General features: G+C 34.8%; 1 protein-coding gene across 7 annotated transcripts in view; it reads right to left on the bottom strand.

The window, feature by feature from the left end:
* TBC1D5 (TBC1 domain family member 5) overlaps window positions 1-16,857 on the bottom strand; it is a 315,390-nt gene that overhangs the window by 277,815 nt on the left and 20,718 nt on the right. For 6 of the 7 annotated variants that reach the window (XM_088054565.1, XM_088054556.1, XM_014248648.2 and 3 more), the window contains exon 2: window positions 8,562-8,623. The exons of the other annotated variant lie outside the window; for it this stretch is intronic. The gene's annotated coding sequence lies outside the window, so the exon portion shown is untranslated. The remainder of the gene's footprint in view (window positions 1-8,561; window positions 8,624-16,857) is intronic. 7 annotated transcript variants of the gene reach the window in all.

Here is a 16,857-nt window from a genome sequence, read left to right as displayed (position 1 = left end):
TTCAGTTTAGACTGCAGAGTAGTATTTATTCAAACAATAACTAACCTAGCTGTCCCAGAACAAGGTAGCTCAAAAAGCACTTAATATTGATCTATAAAGGATAAAATGCTGATGTTATCCATATCATTTGCATTTTCAGCAAAAGCAAAATTTAGTCAGTCAGTAGTAGCCAGAGTATTTTTTTTAATTCACTTGCCTACATAAACTGAAGTTGTTGAGGGAATTTTAATATTGCAAACTGAAAGCAAGGTGCACAATCTCTCATAAAACATAAATGTGCAAAGAACCAAGAATCACTGGCTTACTTTAAGATTCGAGTGTTTTACAGGGAAAAAAAATAGAAACAAGAAAACCACTAATCATTTGCATTCTTCTACTTTAAAAAAAAATAGTTTTTCTAAAAGGTTTTCCATAATTTCCACTAGGAACAACTGCGAAAGCTGAGCCACATGTCCAAAATTGCAAACTTAAACTTTATTGGTTTGCATTTAGCTATTTACAATATTACCTTCCTGAGGTCAGCTTAATCCCATAATTAATAGTTTTATATCATTAATAGCCCTTTCTTCTTATTTAGAACATTTTGACACACAATCTCTTCATACTGTTTGTTCACAGAGCAAAATATCTACCTTTTTGCTTCTAAATTTTTCTGAACTCTACTGTGTCCCAAGCCACCACCAACACATTCACTTTGACTGTCTCAAGTTAAATGAGACTCAGTTCAAAATCAGGATTCTTTGTCCATAAGGACCACTGGTCAGACTGAGCTTTCCTCTGGAAAGTAAATCTAATTTACCCTTTTTCTACAGTGCTGACATAAACCTTAAAGCAAGATAACCAGAACAGTCCTACAGTCAAGATTTTCCAGTAATTTTGAAAAAAATCACTGCTTTAAATTTAAAACTTCTTAAAAAGAAGTTAGAAAAGAAAAGGGAGAAGATCTTTCAAAAACAGCTGTAGCATGTAAAAGAAATTAGCATGAATGACTGTAGGGAAAATATCAGCAATAGACTTTGAAGAAATCTGGCTTGGGTCACTGAAAAGAAAACAGAGGCAGATGCTAGGCTGCCTAGCCCAGGTCACTGCAGGGAGAACAACAGCTGGTTATGCAAGTCTTGCCCGGGACTCAAGAGTAGGTGCTTGATTCTGCTGTGCAATTATTCCATACTTCCTTGATGATTTCAGTATAAGAGAAAAATTGAAAACAAGATAGATTTTTTGGGAAGTAGAGCTATAACAAATTGAGCCATTTATTTAGTAACAATACTTCTCTTCTGTATACATCCAACAAAAGAGTTTAAATGTGGACTGGCTACACAGATCTTCCTCTGAAATATAAGAGTTTTTGAAGTGCTCCATCAAGTTATCAATATTTTAACACCTCTCTTAAAAGCTGTTTCATAATAGTGCAGATACTTTCAAGACCATCTGTATTCACTCCATATTAACTGTAGTATAATTTAAGACATTTTATTTTCACATTCAAACAGGGGTCAGAAGAGGGAGTGTCCTCTGATCACTGTATCCACAATCACTTTTAGCTGAGAGTTAAAAAATTCCTTTTTACAATCCACCGAGCAATGTTCAGCTCAACTTAGGGGAGTTGTTCATCCACCCAAGGCTTTTATTAAAACGTCTACAAGTGTAATTTCTGGATTATGTTACAGAAAACTGAACTCACATTACAGATACTGGTAAGCAAAAGAGAATTTTTAAAGTGAATTTTTCCATGATTGCCCAGCTCCCCATTTCATGACTCATGCATTCCTTCCAATCATATTATTCATCACTCCTTTTCATGAAGGCAAGAAATGATAAATGATTACCATCTTGATTTGTCTGAGCACAGAAAAAAATATCTTTAGAATCAATGGACAACTCTGTTCAATAGATCAGCTAGTTATTCAAAATACGTTTCACTAAAAATGCAGAATATGCCTTCAGATGTGCCTGTAGTTTTACTAATTGTTCCAAGAATGTAGAGCATGCACATGCATACAATAAACAGTCTAAGAAAGATCGTTAAGAATAGAACTTTTTTTAGGTGATTAAAGAGAAACAAAAAATTTAATTTTCTTTGAGGTCGTTACGAAAATAAACTTAATTCCAAGTTATTCACTCACAGGTAGTACAGGTATTTATTAAGAAAAAGTAGGCATAGGAAGACAAACAAAACTCTTCAGAAATTATAAAAGAAAATGTTAAAAAAATGGTTTTTTGAAGCAACTAAAAAAAAGGTATCTTGGATACACCAGAGCAAGGAGTTTCCTAGCAGAGAAACAAAAACAAACTTTATAGAAAATGAACTGTATAGAAACAGAAAAAAATAAGAAAGTAAATGGAAAAGTTTAAGTCATATGAATTTCACACTGAAGCTTACTATACAAAAACTAAGTTTTGTAGTAATAATCTAAGACCTTTTGTATGAAATGTTGGAAGTGAGATAAATGTTTAAATGGGACTGTCCCATTTTAAAATTCTGTTCAACTGAAATATGGCACTAACTACACGCATACTCTAACACATAGAAACATGAGAGTCAATAACAACAATCAAGAAAATGAGAATAATAAAGCTCTTCACACTTAATATTTTTGCTGGTTTTGTAACTACTGTAAGGGACGTTTTTAATGTTTGCTTATCCCCACAACAGAATAGGGAATGTTAAATCCAGTTAAAACCATATGTCAAATACAAGCACCTGGGATAAAGAAATAGCCTGAAATTAATGTTTACTATATATAATGTTGTAGAGAATATATTCTCATCTTCAGTGCTACTATCAGCTTGTTGTAAATTACACTTGAATGTTTACAAGATCAGAATGTCAGCTGAAAGAAAAAACCTATTCAGTAAAGTCACCACACTAGGCGTAGTGTTCTTCACTGAACTTCTTGATTCTTCACTGTATTGCCAGTAAGATGTTAGAGGCTCTTTCTGGTAGGCACCTTAATGCATATGGTAAGATATTATACCTACACATGGCAGGACAAGGTATGCTGGTGGTATTCTACTAGCGTGCTAACTTCATGCAAATAAGGGGAAGTTACACTAGAAAAACTGATTTTTAGCTTCTCTCAGCAATGGAGACAATAAATAAGAGTAAGATATTCTGACTACCACCACACTGCTAGTAAGTTGCATCCAAGGTAGAAGTGTCTTGTCACTACAGGCAAACTTGCAAAGTGCTCCTTATCTAGCCATCACCAAATTTATTAAATGTATTTCAACAAGAAACAGAATCAGCAAAAACATTTGGGATTTGAGGCTGATAAACTGAACAAGCTATGTTTCTCAAGTTGCTAATCATCTTTTAGGTGCTACCCATTCCCCACAGTTAACATAAATCAAAAAAAACCCCACCAAATATTGCTTAAAGTTTATGTAATATTCACTACCATTACTGAAATATAACTAGTTACTGTATTTCTCATGAGAATTTATTTCAGTGCCTGCAAAATAGGAGGCACTTCCTCTCCAGGAAATACACCACAATACATGGACAGTTTATATCAGGTGACTTTATGAATATTCTACAGAAGAAGTAAGAAGGGGAGATATTGTAAAACCAAAAAACATTAGATTGCATTTTCATTATGAACATCTCAGAAGCCATGTTTCGCATAAAAATACAAAACAATGATAACAGTACAAACAGAACAATTCACAATTTACAACGTGAATGTTTAATCATGCAGACACCTTTTAAAGTTCTTTCAGATAAAAAGGTAGCATCTTTCATACAGTGAAAAGTATGTAAATAAATGCATAAATATTGTTGTAAGTAGGAAAGTATTTCGATAATAGAATAATTCAACTCTGTCATTGCTTTCAGATGTCCAACACAAAAGACCCTGTGCTCTTAATAACCCACAGCTGCTACCAAAATTAAGCCCAGCAATTCCTACCATCATAGTATTGCTTACTACAGTTACCCCCATTTCTCTCAAATTCACTTTTCCCTATAGCTGCAGGCTCCCTGTGGGATCCTTAGCTCAAGTCAGGAACAACTGCTTATTCCTTTTGGACCATGCTGTAGAGTGCAATCGTGGACCAGGCCTGGTAACATCTTGCTGGTTGCACCTATTTCCTCTTGCAGACATTCTCTTTCTAGGCAGTCCTGCAAAGATCTTTTTGTGAAATACACGGAATTTCTACTAGCTTGAAGGTTCTTTTTTGTCAAGTTTTTTTAGCCAAGGTCTTATTAAGATCCATATTTCATGTGAACTTGTATTTTAAATAATGTCTGCAACATATCTTTTTAAAATATCAGACTTTCATCAATGTCAGCTCTGATCAATTCTACATCCCTTAATACAGACTTCAAAATGCCTTGCAAAGCAGCTATCCTATAAAATGAAACAGAACTTGAATATTCATTTTACAAAGCCAACGCGTATGTTTGGTCACAAATACCAGATTATTTTTCTAGTATTTCTTTTTTTTTAAACTTGTAAAGTTTGATTTGAGAGAGTGCTGATCCCTATTCTGTGAAGCAAGCTAGCGTCATTAGGATGACAAAATCAAGTCTTATTGTGGCAAGAAGAAACATCATTTAGTGTCAACAACACACTGCTATTGATTTGAACTCTTCCTTGCCTCACGGGTGAAATAACAAGCTCCTACACACAGACTCTCTAAGCATACCAATAGAGGAAAGAGGCAAGAAAAATACTAAAAATGGCTGTATTAAAGATACAACAGGAAATATATGAGTCATGAGATGCAAATTCTTTTATCTGTATGAAACAAATTGAAGAAGAGCTTAATATGGCTTCTGCAATTTCTATGGAGTTAGATTAGAACAGAAATATACCTACCAATAATATACCAGATTTAGGTTTCCCAACTAGTATCTCCTAACTGTTCAACACTCCGTGAAACAAGTCAGCTTTGTGTTCATTATCTAATACTTACTAAACATTTTTCTAAAATGCCACCTTATTTTAGCATCCTGGTTCACCATTTCAGCAGAAATTATCCTTTAACAATAATGGTAGGATCTCACTAAAGCAGAGCTAAGGAACTGTCAACACAGCCAGGTTGACTCTTTTCCTACTTCTGAACGGACTCTAATTCGGGAAAAAAATTATCTTTCTTTTTAAAAGTTACAAAAAACAACAAGATTTATGGTCATGCAACACCAATATAAATACCACTTTGCACAGTGCCCTGGTTTTGGTTGCAATGGAGTTCATTTTCTTCCTCAGTAGCTAGTAGGTACAGAGCTGTGTTTTGGATTTAGGATGAGAATAATGTTGGGAACACACAGACATTTTTGTTATTTTCAAACATTGCTTAGTCTAAGTCAAAGGACTTTTCAGTGTCTCGTGCTCTGCCAGTGTGGAAGTGCAGAAGAAGCTGAGAGGCACCAGAACAGCTGATCCAAACTGGCCAAAGGGAGATTCCATACCTCAGAACATCACAGCCAGAATTGACCAGAAGAGGCCAATCACTGCTCAAGGACAGACACAAACTGGGGCTCAGTCAGCAGGTGGTGAGCAATTCTATTTTTTTTTTAAACTGTTTTTCTTGGCTTTTATTCCTCCTGCTTCCTCTCTCTCGATACTATTATTATTATTATTAGTATATTGTACTTTATTTCAACTTTTATTTCAAAATCTCATGAAATTTATCTTTTTTCAGCTCTACTCCTCATCCCATCACGGCAGAGAGGTGAGTGAGTGAGTGAGTGGCTACTTAATATTGGTTGCCAGCTGGGTTATACCACAACACATGTCAATATCTCCTTTTCTAGAACTTAAAGGTATTTATTTAAGCAAATCTGCAAACTAAAACGGTAGTGAGATAAAATACTACTTGTGCTGTCTAACTGCACCAAAAATTTAAGTTTATTTCAAACACTTTTATAACATCAATTTAGCATGCTAGAATTCCATAGTCTATCTCTTAAAACATGAACAAAGTAATATACAAGGCATAAAAAATTACTTCAAGATAACTTCCTTGTTAAAAATACTGAAGGATAGGGAACAAAGCTATTTTCATACCACATCCAGAAAATGGATGAGGTGTGAAAGAAATCTCTTGTTTAATGTGACCTTTGGCTGTACTTTCACTTGTCATCATTATGAAGTAGCTACTCTCAGTGCCAACACATAAGCTGCGTTATATTATCCCATAACAGTAGTAGCACGTCTTTCAGAGAGTGTTTCATACTTCAAGAAACTGGTGGCAGAATGCACTGACAGCACTTACCTTTGTAGCTGTTTATAATAGGTCTTATTCAACAATAAGACCTCATTTACAAAAGGAAATAAGAGTGTACTAAATTTCAGAGAGCATATCGCATAAACTAGGATATGTTGAGGAACTCCCTTGGAGTTCTCAGCTTCAGTGAAAACATTCAAATAAGGAAAAATGTAAATTTCAGATTGGAACTCTGCCCCAAATAATAATATTCAGAGCTTTGTTACTGTGCACAGACCAAAAATACTGCATCATTAAGATCTGCAACATACTTGACTTTTCTTAACGCATGTAATTAAGAAAATATTTCTGGAAAGCAAATGAATTTGAAATTCAAGTAAGATTAATAGAACAAATATGGCAAATTTACGTTTCATACAATGGTAGCAAGCTGCAGAATAAAAATCAGTAGCTATCATTATCTAAAGCTGTTCATCTAACACCACAGAGAGAAAAACTATTGATACATACTGTACACACATTTTTATCCATGTATATAAATCAAAGGAAACAGCTTCCTTTAAGGCAAGCATATGAAGATACTAAAGCAAGATACAAATTAAATATTCATACATTCAATATTTCAAAATAAGGAATTTGGATATACACATGCATAATTTAAGTTCTATAGTGAAACCTGTCTACAGAGGCCATTTCTACTGTATTTCAACAGCATTGAAACTTGAAATGTACAATGCAGCCTTTCCATGCTGTGTTAAAACTTTAAAGTATATAGTAATTCATTTCAATCACTAAACATAGAATAAAGGCCACATTATGCACACGGCACTTCTGCAGAGGAACTGCTGCTTTGCCCTATTCATTACAGCTCTGAAACAGGGCTGTCAGTCCTGTAAGGTGGTTTCGAACTGCCCGAGGTACTCGCTGGGAACTGAGGCCAAACAGGCAACCTCAGGAACAAGGTGGCTCACTGGCCCTGAAGAACCAATCACTCAGAATTGACTCCAAGTCAAATTCTGATCCCAGGCACCAATTTTAAACTCTGTTGAGCTGGTGCTCACACCTAAAACCTGAAATTGGCTCCTTAAACTGCCCTTATACATTTACTCAAGCTTCTGTGGAGAAAAATTGGTATTTCAGACCTTTTTGATTGGCAGAGGAAAGGAACACCGAAACAGGCTCCACACTATGTTGTGCACTAGAAATGATTCTTTGTGATCACAGAACCTGAAAGTAGTTTCCATACAATAACACAGGCACGTTAAATTTGAAGAGCTTATAAATTCTTATGCATGCAAAAAAACACTGTGAGAAAAAAACCCCTTACTATCCACCTTCCTTCCCTCAACATGCATCTAATTCTGCATGTGTCTAAAGATACCACCATTCCTCCACATGTATTTAAAACCTTGCCACTGAAAAAGAACTCTCCATGTGGGTTACTAATGTGAATATTTTATTTTCTTATTAAAAGTTAAACGTATTAGTGCAAACATCAAAAGCCTCATTTTAAAAACCTCCATTTTACTGGGACAAAAATATACGTTAACTTGAAGAATAATTAAAGAGTAGTTGTTAAGGGGACATAAAACTACTCTATTGCTACACAGTTTAAAGTGTTTATCATTGCCCCTTAAAGGTCACTCATTTGATCTTGACACACCTATGAAATCATAGAAGCAAAAGCTAAATAAGTAGAAAAGTGGTATCAAGAAATATAAAACTAAACAAAATTAGTATCTACATGGTAAATTACTTCATTGAAAACCATCTATGGATTCTGCAAAGAATATACTTTTGCCTTAGAGCTAGTACTTTAATTTTCAAGAACTAAGAAAAAAAATCAAAACTAGTCAGTAACAATGCAGCGTCGAAAAGCAATAAACTCAAAATTAAGTTATAAATAATTTAAAGCATGTCATGAAGATGTATTAATAATTCATCAGATAAATAATTTACTAAATAATCAAATAAATAAATAATGAAATACATAAATAAATCAGCAAATAAATAATTCTGCAAAATAACCTAAACAATAAGTCACTAAAACAAATGACAAACCTACAAAACTACAATGATTTTCTAAATTCTGATAGTTTTAAATAAACAAATGTATATAAACTAGATCAATCTTTGGTGGATAGAGAAATATTTTTCACTGCTATTGGTGAATTCCTGATTACACTGCACAAGGATACAATTTTAGATTTTACAAGAGTGCAGTTTTTCCCTTGTAAATTATTAACATGATTGCTACAATACATCCTGCTCTGTATTTTACATGTAATCCCTTTATGCAGCTCATTTTTTCCCCCAAAAAATGAAAACCTCTTTACAACATTCTTAATTCACATATTTCTTTTTTTTTTCCTGGGTGCAGTACTTACAACACTGCAATAGCCTTCTTGGTGGTTCTCTTATTGTCTTCTGCAAACCTTCAGAAGTTTTCCTGCAGGGGAAAAACAAGTAGAATAACCTTAATTATTACAGATGGTATCTCATTCATTAGCAGATGACAACATTTTATTTGAAAGCACAAGAAAAGCTGTTTTATAATTCTACAAAGCAACTTAATGTGAAACAACCATTACAGTTTGCAGACTACCGAAAGTTTTTAGAAGTCTTTGGTGGAACGAGTTCAAGCAGACTGAGGCCTGTTTCTTGTATTTAAGATGACACACAATCTGTGCAAACTGGCACTAATTCAGATGTAAAGACAAACCACGAGAAGGACAAAATACTTGGCTGACATCTAATGTTATCCTTGATTCTGGAAGTTCACAGTCCTTGAAAGAATACAGTGAGATCATTTAATATCCACTATCTAAGTACATTCAAAATTTAATTAGAATGCTGCACTCCAAAGCCAACACTGGTACCACAAAGGTCAAAATCCACTCTTCTCCTCAATCAATTTTCAGTCTCCATTTATTTTAATGAATAACACTGACAGTCGCCACAGCTTTCTTCAAAGTGGTACTCCGTAAATATAACAGTTGAAGAAATGTGCTGCAAGTGTAATCACGTTATCAACTTTTTACCCGTTCTGTCAAAAAGGTTTATTTGCTTTCTTCAATAACACACACTGCATACAGGAAAAAGCAATACAGTTTTACAAACCATGCTACTGACATGGATTCCTTATCTCTGTACTGGACTGTAAAAATGAAGGAATACATCAAACCTCAAGTTATATATTGTATACATGCATGGTTTTTTGCTACTTGTTTCAAAGAAAGTCAGTGTGCAGTGCTGTTTCTGCAAGTAATATCTCAAATTGCTGATGATGCTGCTGTATTTCAGCATTTAAAAGCATAAAGGATAACTTACTCTTAAAATTACCTGGGCACGTTATATTTAACAAGTCTCAAATTCTCTTTAGGGATTATAATAAGAAAACACTTTGCTTAATCATAAATTTTATATTTATCTTGGCTAAACACCCTCCTTTGGATAGACTGCCATGTTTTGTCAAGAAAAATCAACACAGTGGAAATGAAGTACTTGTTCTGTTGTGTGGTCATTCAAAAGAGTATGTAGAAGTAATGTAAATGTGCACCAGCGCTGCTGACAATTTCATGCTCTCATACACTCATTTCAATTTGCTTTAAAAAGGACTATTCCTCCTGGCTAAATATAGTCATCATGAAAAAGCATACCTCCCCTTTGAGCTAATAACACTGCTAGCCCCAAGACACAACAGTACAAAAACTTCTATATTTTAAGGAACCTGAAGCACTTTCTTCTCACAGTATGTGTTTCTAAAGTGGGACAAATGAGACCTTTTTTTTATTAAGGTGTTCTCATTTAGTGCACAGATTTTTCCCTGAAAATGACAATTTGTTCACACACCACATCTCTGAATCCCATCCAGCCCCAAAACAAATCATATATATCCCAAATGCTTCTTTTTAAAAGCAATGGGTACTTGTAAAAACAGCCTATACTATCACACATTAAAAGATTTTGAGGATTATTGGGACATACAATGGCTCTGGAGGTTCTGGAATCAGCCCTTCTATAGGAAAAAACATTTGGTCATATTACATTCATCTGCAGCTTTGGAGCCTCTGTGAGCAGTGATTTTTTACCAATGAGTTACAGTAGAGCTAAAAATATAATTACAGTTACTGACATTTTAAACCCCAATTTTTTTTTTCTTCCTTTTAAAATTTACTTATTTTTTAATTACTTTCATGTTTAATTTAGGCTTTTAAACTGTGATTACAGAACTCACCTTCTCATACAACTACTTCTGTCTAAGCTGGAGGGTCATAATTACCTGCTCAAATAAGACATGTAAATCATCAAAAGACAGACACAAACCAGCCAATGACCTGGGACAGTGCTACCTTTCTCCCACTTCCAATCACATGCAAATTCCAACCTACATGAGACAAAGACAGAAACCGAATTCAATTCCCTTCCTCTCTTCTGTCAGCTGGTCCTTTTACCCCCCCAGCCCTCAAACATCATACAGGTGTCTTACATCATGCAGATTATGAGGAAGATTTGTCAACAGGCAGCTAAAGCAGAAGGCACTGATGTTGAGGTGTACTTCCTGGAGAAGAACAGCAAAAATCAAGTAATCGTGTGCATTCTCTACTCTGCCCAATCTGGGAAGCTGTGCTACAACAGTGAGACTTCCCTCCCTGGCATTCAAGTTAATTTGGGTGATAATTCAAGGAACTGGATTGTACCCCACACCTAAGAACAAATTTCAAATATTCACAATGGCAAAATTATAAATTTGGCTCACAGTAAAAGGCCTGAACAGTAAAGCTATTTCATTCTCCACCTTTTGATATTGCCATATCAGAAAGTTTCTTAGTTTGAAGGTACAAATCAGACCAAAAGAAACCACAGACTGCTGCTTCCCTCCTTTGGGAACTCATGAATATAAGAAACAGGTACATTTTAGAAAGAGATTGCAGTGTAATATCAAAATCTGGATTTTTTTTTTAATACTCAGTAGTAAACACAGGGAGAAAGGCTAGACAGACCTGCTTAACCAGATTATAGTTAATGTAAAGTACTGACCACTATATTCTGACCTACTTTTCAAGGATTCCTGGAACTGTTATAATGTTGCACAAAATATTTTGCACTATCAATAAAAAAATAAATAAAAGAAACCTGCTATAATTTATTATATTTAGGAATTTAAATAATGGATAAATATTTCCAGACTAGAAGGTTCATTCTTGTGCCGCAATTTCCTCCCTCTATTTATTACAATTAATCAATTAAATTTAAGATTATCTGTTTGGTCCACTTCATATAGAAGTTCATTCACTTTTGTGATGCAGTACAGTACTTCATAAAAATTTTAAATGTACCTGATGTTTTTTCAATCATAAATTCAATTTCATCATAAAAAGTAAAGGAAAATTAAATTTAATCATAAAAAGTTAAAAAGTGGTTTTTATACATATTGATAAGTCTAACTAAAAACTGTAAAACTCAGTCCTACAACGTTAGAGGACAATTTTGAGTATGTTCTTGGTAAAAACTTTGAGTATTTGCAAGTAACTTTTTAACCAGCTTCTTCCAATTGTCTCTAAGGAAAAATCAATTCTAAAATATTGAAACTTAGCAAAATGTTAAATCCCAAACTACTGAATCAACTCCTATCAATACAAGACATAGCTCATTTGACTGTTATGACCCACATTTCCTAGTCGATTTTTAGATAAAAACAAGCAGATTACCAGCAAAGGTTTATCTCAAATTCCCACATGTACAGCATGCCACATTAAATATATGCAAATCAACCTCTTTCTCCTCTAGTTTTTTTGAGCTGACAACTCATATGACCTGCAGCCATGGTTAACGATTACAATTATTTGACTTTCATATTTATACAATCAGTCATCAGATATGCATGTTAATTGATTTTAACAGATAGTTTTGTATCCTAATGATCAACAGTGTACATTTTACCAATTTCTTGATTTCTAAGAAAATAAAACTTATATCAGTTTTCCTAATTAACCCTTCATTATATTGATTTGCAGTATTCAATGGGAACTTCTCAATAATATGTTAACCTGAAAGTACTCCAAAGGTAGCAAAATTTAATTTTCCAATTACAGACACTCTTCTATTGTGTTTAAATTTTATTTAAACAATGAAATGTCAATTTATTAGAATTGATGAAAGATAATTTGCACTTAAATGGAGTGGGCAAAGAAGTAGTTTGCAGTTATTTAATATTCACATTTTGCCACTTAAAAGTTCATTTCTCTTTTTTCAAAGAACCTTAGTCATGCACTCCTGGATTTTAATAAGCCCCCAGATGTCATACATATGACAGGGTACAACACTACCTTTAAGATCCTTATTTTTCAAGTAATATGCTTAAGGCCAAAGGGTTCCTCTGTTGTCATCACTAAATATATTAACTGTTTTTGTTGGTTTTTTTTAATGTGGCTGAAAAATTTATTCTTTGCAATTAAATTTTTATTCTGGATGCCCTATTTCTGAAAGCATAAAATAAGAAATTACAAATTGCACACATTTTCATCTGAAGAACTGACTACCTTCTAAGATTATACAAAGTGCAATCACTACCTTCCACAATAAATGGTTGTTGTTCTTTAAGTCCATTCATATAAAAGAGTGGATATTGCATCTTACTCTCAAAGAGGTCAGATAATGTCTTGTTCTATAGAAGGGCTCTCCCAGTTTAGGCCTTAATTGCTGTCGTACTAACTGATCATGCACCAATTTTGGTAAAGGAAGAGCTGCTGGATCCCTTTCTCAGCATATTTTAATACCAATATAGATATTTTAATTTCTGCAAAATGCAGAATCTTTCTATTTTCTATAAATAATTGAATGAGATGCAGAGGCTATTCAGCTTTTATTCAGGTGAGCTTTGTACACTTCAAGTTCTGCTACTATTCTGTTTTTGTCTGGTAGCTCCAATTAATTTCAAGTGAGATTTATGCATGATGAGATTCTGAGATGTTCTCCACAACAAAAAGAGATGCTAACACAGTCACGTAGACACACAATGCTTATTCAAGTTCTTGTAATGGACCAGGGACAGAAGAAACTCAGACACACTGCACAAGTACCTTAACCCCTAAAACACTCATTAATGGACTTCTCAGATTTTTAAAAAGTATTGATCTCAGCCTGAACATGATGAGAAAGTTAGTGAATATATGATGGGATTCTGTTGCTTACTTAATGACTGTTTTCCTTAAGCTAAGGTGTGGCAACATGACAAATACCAATAAGACAAATAAACTGTCTTCAATCTTTCCCTTACTGGGAAACAACTTCTTGGCCTTCAACAGATCTTTCTCATAATGAGAAAGTCTGTGGTTCTGCAGAAAGAGGAAATATCTTCGACTATAATCACTTACTGTATTTGAACACCACAGATAAAAGTGCAGAAAGATCCTGGTTTGTTTTCTACAATTCAATGCTGTGAGTTAACCACCTTGATGACTAACTGTAAGGTTTATACTTTAGTAGCCAAGGAATACCTTCAGATAAATCGAAAGGTGAAGTAAAGATCCTATACTTCTATGTGAAACTCCAATATAAACAGCCAGAAGAAAATAGTGGGAAATATAGGACAAATACACTAATAAAATCTACATATTTATCTTACATGTAAATATCTAATGAATTTAGAAAATAGATATAATTCCCAGTTTCTAAAAATGTTTTCTATCCCCACTTCTTTGAACTTGACTGTTAAAAATTACAAATCTGGTCATGTCAGATATGAAGAGAAACAAGTAAAATTTAACAACTGCATTATGTATGGGCCGACTGAGCCAAAGAAGTCCGAATCTGACTCATAAATATGGCACATTCATTTACATCACAGTAAATGGGGTTACACCAAGCTGTCAATCAGTCATTAGTGGGGTTCTACAGGGCTCCATTTTAGGCCAGTGCTCTTCAGTTTATTCATAAATTATTTGGATGCAGGACTCAAAGGTCTACTATGTTTGCTGACAATATAAATTGGGAGGAGCTGTTGACTCCTTCCATGGAAGAGAGGCCATGCAGAACCATCTTAGCAAATTAAAGGGCTCAGCAATTACCAGCTGCATGACAATTTACAAGGGAAAATGCTGGAATCAGCAGCTGGGACAGGGCAACCCTGGATGTATGGACAGACTGGAGAATGAGAGGCTGGACAGCAGCCCCATGGAAAAGGACTGGGAGCCCTGGTCAGTGGTGAATTGAATACACATCATCAGTGCCCCAGCAGCCAGGAGGGTCAACCGTGTCCTAGGGTGGATCAGGACAGTATTTCCAGCCAGGCAAAGGAAGGCATTGTCCCACTCTGCCCAGTACTGGGATGGCCTCATCTTGAATACTGTATGCAGTTTCGGGTGCCACAAAACAAGAAAGATATAAAGCTATTAGAGGGCACAGAGGGCCTCACAGGGTACGCAAGGTCTCGAGGGGAAGACATACAAAGAGTGGCTGAGGTCACTTGGTTTGTTCAGCCTGGAGGAGACTGAGGGGAGACCTGCAGTTACAACTTTCTTGTGAGGAAATGTAGAGAAGCAGGCACCAATCTCTTCCCTGTGGTGACCCAAGGGAATGATAATGGCAGGACCAAAGAGAATGGCCTGGAGTTGTGTCAGGGGAAGTTTAGGTTGGATATTTGAAAAAGGGTCTTCACCTAGGGGGTGGCTGGGCATTGGAACATGTTCCCCAGAGAAGCAGTCACAGCATTAAGCCTGACAGAGTTCAATAAGCATTTGGACAGGACTCTCAGGTACTTGATGTGACTCTTGGGCCTCTACTATGCAGGTCTGGGAGTTGGACCCGATGATCCCTGTGGGTTCCTTCCAATTCAGGATATTCTTTGATTCTACAGTTCATTTAAGTTAGAATTTATATAAACATTTTCAAAAGATGCCTGAACCTAGATTAAAGTAGAAACAGAAGAAAATACTCTTTACTACTATTTTTAAACAGGATGTTAATTGCTTATCTTGAAGACTGATGATTAGAAGTAGCATATGATTAACAATACTCATTGTATTTACTAAAAATTAAGAGGAAACAAAGAGTATGAAGCAATTGGTGATACTCTCTGATGACAGCTTTCATATGAAGAATTGCAATTACAATAAATTCCACAGTTAAAGGTGAAATTAAGGCTACGTGTAGAAAGAAGCCAAATATAACACATTCTGGGAAATGAAAAAATAGCGTACCTAAAAAATGTACAGTTCTAAGACAAATATGAGTTTGGGGATTTCTTCCATTGTCGTCGATGTAGAAAGTACAGTCTTCAGGATGTTTTATTAATTTCATACCAAAAACATTTAACTACTTTGCAACTCACTGTATAATCTCAACAAAGAAAAAACATGTTATCAATCAGCTGGGTCAGTTCTGTACAGCCATATGGACTCCAGCAAAAGTTCAAGGCATGGAAGGAAAAATACCAAAAAATGGGAACAGAGGGAGGACGTAAGAAAATATTGATCATTTTGATGACAAATTTATCTAAATCCACACATCGGTTATCTAAATGTGATAAAAATCACATTCATAAAAACTCCAAGTGTCAATTTGTGACACTTCCAAGATGTTTCATCTCTACCAATACCTGCCCACCCTGAATGTAACTCTATTTTATCATGGTGACTGAATTTCAGTGGACTTGACAACATTAAGAAATAGATTAATAAGAATGACATTAACTCAGTTGCATAAAACCAGCCCACTACTTGGATGCTGCCTGTCTATAACAAAGTGGCACATGAATACTGTGTAAGTGGCCAAATGCCTCTTCCAACATGGAGACTCCTTTTGAGACTCCCAGTGTCACCAGGAGAACTATGCCATGTGGCATCCAAATGAAGAAAACTCCACTGCTAAGGAAAATGAAAGGCTGCACAGTTTCTCTTTGAACAAGTAACTATTTTACACAGAATCATCAAGTTACCAAATGCAAACCACAGCAGAAAACTGCTGCAAATTTCAATCCTGTTAGTGGATACATGAATTTAGGGAAGAGGATGCAAGTATCATCACTGTAGGGCAAAATTGCTGGGTTTTATTTTAAACATGCTTAAACTCAACGTTTTAACTTAAACATTTAAGAGTGATTTTAGTCTGTAAGTTTTACATCTCTTGCCACCTGAAACTGGCGATCCAAATGTCTATAATAGCACATTTGAAATGCTGAGTTATATTAATCTCATACTAACTATAGCAGTTCAATTTCAACAAATTTCCCAGGGTTTTTGCATATTGCTGAATAAATGACTCTGGAATTAGCTTACTTTTCTTGGAGGCATTATATGAGATTATTTCTTAGTCTCCTCCTCTTTGATTTAGTACACATCTTCAGATAATTTATTAATGTTTTGGATATCTCATTCATCATCTATTATTACTAGTGTCATAAATTAGAGGAATGGAACAAAGCACTGGACTATACGCTTTTTCTATATTCATCAATAAAACAGCTACCTCTGTTAGCAAACACTCTGTGAAGTAGTTGGTTTATCCACTAAGATGAGATCAGGAGCAGTTTTTTAACTCAAATCCCAAAACAGATTAGATTTATAGTATAAGAGGCTATTAATGAAATAAAAATCAGGGCTTCACTTCAAAATATAAAAGGGTAGAAATAGCTTGTCTACAAAACACAAAAGCAAACACCAGACACTGCTATGTCTTCTAAAA

This window comes from Pseudopodoces humilis, chromosome 1 (assembly GCF_049639895.1).
Source record: "Pseudopodoces humilis isolate 2021_Gansu_Grassland_sample_001 chromosome 1, ASM4963989v1, whole genome shotgun sequence".
Classification (NCBI taxonomy): domain Eukaryota; kingdom Metazoa; phylum Chordata; class Aves; order Passeriformes; family Paridae; genus Pseudopodoces; species Pseudopodoces humilis.
Note: the sequence above shows the minus strand (reverse complement) of the source record. Positions and strands in the feature narration are given on the sequence as shown.